Source organism: Lepisosteus oculatus, unplaced genomic scaffold (assembly GCF_040954835.1).
Source record: "Lepisosteus oculatus isolate fLepOcu1 unplaced genomic scaffold, fLepOcu1.hap2 HAP2_SCAFFOLD_44, whole genome shotgun sequence".
NCBI lineage: Eukaryota > Metazoa > Chordata > Actinopteri > Semionotiformes > Lepisosteidae > Lepisosteus > Lepisosteus oculatus.
The window spans coordinates 139,177-143,179 of record NW_027167977.1 but is presented as its reverse complement, the minus strand read 5'-3'; positions in this window follow the sequence as shown (position 1 = coordinate 143,179).

Below are 4,003 nucleotides of genomic sequence, written 5' to 3'. Positions count from 1 at the left end.
ACTTTGAATGTGATGAACTATAAAAAGTTATTTTAACCATACCCAATGGAGCTCAGGAGTGCGATTGCATACACAATCATGTTTTCAGTGTTTGGACATCAGCCGTACATCAGAACAATCATTTCACTAACACAGCTCCATGTTGAGTGACTTCCCTCCAAGAACACAAAGTCACTTTCCCTTAGTAATTATTGCATGGACTTTGATTATCTGCCTTCTGCATCAAGCCCTGTATTATATACGGTACAAAGCCAAGCTTTGGGATAGTGCTTTGTTTGGATCCTTGTCTTGATCCTTTTGGATCCCAGGCTGCTCATTTGCAAATGAGTTTTGACATTAATTATAGTGACTATAGCAATGAGCTGGCACTGTGGTTCACAGAGCTGGGGTCCTGGGTTCAATTCCTGGGGTGCAGTCTGGATGGAATTGTATGTTCTCCCTTCATTTGTGTGGATTTCTTCCAGGTGCTCCAGTTTCTTCCCACAGTCCAAAGACATACAGTACTAGTAGGTTAAGGTGGAACTACAGTCCCAATTTTGCAGACACAAAAGTATTTAATTTCAGTCACAAAATAAAATCATTGACATTATAGAAAAACTTTACAAACTCAAAATTGAGCACAAAATCATGAATTTTGTGAAAGGACTGTAAGTTACGCCATGTTGTAACAAATTCGCATTCAAGTTCCACACAAATTGCGATGTGATGCAGCCCTTCCTGCTCACTAATCACTGTAATGACTAATGCAATGTGATGTAGGAGAGAAAGGGTATAGGTTATGCAGCAAACATTTCACTGCAAAAAACGTTCCATTCCAAGGTTCTTTATGCAGAGTTAACAATGTAGTATTATTTATTGGCAAAAACGTAAAAAAGTTGAGAGCAATATTTCCATTGGATTAAACGAGATGTATTCACAAGCCTGCTCCTTTACAATGTCACAGGGCCACAACAGATTATAGGAAGTTTTGCTGCCTCGTTCTGAATCGCAGAACATGGTAATTCTTTAACCTTGAAATGTAGTCTATTTTGTGATGTAATGATGCAATGTCCCTTTACTGAGAGCCAGCAATCAACGGATGTGTCTGATCGTGAATGGTTTTCCCTGTTGTTTGTTGTATTACTTGGTGTTGCATTTTAAGCTGTGCATGAGGCAGGACCCGGAGGCTGCTGCTTCTGCTGGTGCTTCTGCTGGGATTGAGGAAGAGCTGAGCGCCATGTAAGGCAAAGACACTGCGTTCCACTTTATCAGGTGCCTGGAGTGTAAGAGCTGCAGATAATATTGAGTCACATTAATCCCAACATATTTCAAATATTATGAAAATTAAATAAATTAAATCAAATAACTTTCATTAAAAAAATCAATCACTCTTTACCTTGCTTTTTCAGTTGTTTTTAAGGAAAATTGATGCCGAGAATGTGTGAATACTGCTTTTTGATGGTTCCAAGACCAATGTGACCTGTTCTATTGCCTGCTAATTGTACGTTCCAGGTTGAAAAATTATTTTTAGGAGGTCAAGGTGTATGAATGATAAGAGAAAAACTGAAATAACCACAGCTACGCAAACACCAGTCCACCAAAAAAAAATCATTTAATTAAAATAAGGTAACATTTTTTTTTCATCATCATACGGATGAACTGTGCTAAATGTGTTTCTAAAAAGAAAAAGCAGGATCATGACTCTTTTGCTCTTCTTCACATCAGTTTTCATCTGCGAGGAGGAGGAGGAGGGCGGCTCCTGATGTGCTGACACTTGGGGATGTGCCTCTGTGCCGGCCTGGGGGCAAAGCGCCGGCCGCAGTGAGGGCAGGGCACGTAGTCGGGGTTTGGATTCGCGGGGGGCTGGGGCAGGTTCACAACTTTCCCTCCTTGCGTGATCACCTGCTGCACCTCCCTGGCCTGTTTGATGCTCCGAATGAAATCCTCGTGCTTCTGCCTCCAGTTGTTCTTTCTCAGCTGGGAACAGGAAATGAAACCAATAAAACAGCTTCCAGAAAAAGTCCAGACTAGCACTGCGTACACAGTCTGGTCGCAAACCATTCACAAGGCAAGAAAATATCAATACAGTAATAACGTAGCTTTCTGGGGCCACCTTTCAGGTTATTGGGTAGAGAGTACAATTTACGTAGTTATGGTTTTGTTTCCTGTGAGTGCTATTTGCTTGATATGTAGATTTTTACAACAGAATTCAGAAGTCACTAAGACACATTTATTCTGTCTGGCAAATGTGCCTTTGCGGCAGTATTTCAGAAGAGTACTTCATAAAACACTTATTTATTGTTTACATTGATTTATAAGCTGAGTCTGACTCTAGGAGAAAAAAAGGGAAGCTTGGAAAGAGTTTAAGGATAGCCCTTACCACGATTGGCGGTTTAACCTTCTTCTTATGGATGTATGTCTCCAGTTCTGTTCCCTTGGCCCTGTGCTTGAAAGAGTCAAAAACCTTCCTCTTTGAATTCTGAAGCTTCTTGCAGATCTTGCTGTGTTTCTCCAGCCTCTCTACAGCAAACTTCCCGTGACACAGTTCACAGGGCACCAGCTGAGGGTTTCCACTCTGGCTATTCTCATATGGAAATTGCTCAGCGGTAGGGCACATCAGACTTGTAGGGGACAAATATCTGTTTTCCACTGACAGAGTTTGTTCATCCAGACATGTGGTGTTATATCTGAAGTGGCCCTGCGTGGCCTGTGCCGCTGACACGTCGCTTTCAGGGAGCCTTGCTTTCTTGAGATACTTTCTCCTTCCACAGTGGACGTCTTCTAGCCCACGGCTGCAAGGGCTCACTTGACGTCTCTCCTGATGGGAAAGCGCAGAGGGAAAGTGCGATTCTGCGCATCCGCCATCTTCCATTGGAGAACCATAATCAAGGTTGTCTCCTCTGATAGGAAGGGCTTTCCTTGGAGTGAAGGCTTTTTGCTTCTCCATTCTGCAGGTCAGAAGAGGCACGGCCTTAGAGCGGTGGTTGGCCCATGGTCCTCTGGGGCAAAGCTCGCTCTGCCTCGCCTCTATTTTCCCTTCCGGCCACCTCTCTGGAGTCTTCCATCTCTCTCGGAACCATCCTCAGCTCCTCCTGAGCTCTGAAGAGCTTCGCCTGCATCATGGCCTCCTTCTGGCGAATCTCGTCCTTCATCATGGCCTCCTTCCGGCGCATCTCATCCTGCAGGCTGGTCTCCCTCCGGCGATGCTCCTCCTTCAGCGCGGCCTCTGCCTCGGCCACTTTTCGTAGCTCCTCTTGCAACTGAAAGTGCTCCTTCCCATTGGCATGAGAAGGGCATTGCCCTGGAGGGGTCGCCACCATGGGGAGGACAGTCCTGTCCTTAGGTTTGCGTACTCTTGAGCCCCTCCTGCCCGGCCTCTCGCAGGGCCTCTCATGACCATCCTGAGGCGGGGTGGGGGCAAACAAGGAATCACTCTGTGCGTCCGGGCGGTCCACAGCCCGAACCTCACCAGGGCCGGAGACTTTCCTGTTACCCATAGGCTTCAGGGGGTAAGACCGATCATACCCCACAATGTTCTTCTCGGGGCCCTGTTGGGCTTGGAAGCGATAGCTGTTCCCCATCTTCTTCTCCGCAGCGTATTTGACATATTGGAAACATTTTCTCATCTTCTGTAGAGCTGCCTCCTGCCGCCGATTGTACATGGCGATCATTTTTTTCTCCTTTTCCTGCATCAGTTTCTCTTGGAAGGTGTCCTTCAGAAGCTGTATCTTGGGAGGCGGGCAGTACGTGGAGATCAGATCCTGTTGCCTTAAGGGCGCGGGTCGATTCGAGTCTGTGTCCTTCGGGGAGGGGGACAGAGCACCAGGCTTAGGACTGGGCTCCATTGGCAAATGAGATATGAGCTTTGTTTCCCAGGTATCTGGAAAAGGCAAAAATGGCAAATAAATGATATCCTGCACAGTCTAGTATGGTCTAATAGAAAAGAATAAAAAAAAACAATTCAGGAAATACACAACTTTTTAATATTAAACCTAATGGTGTTGAATGCTGCATGCTGACTCAG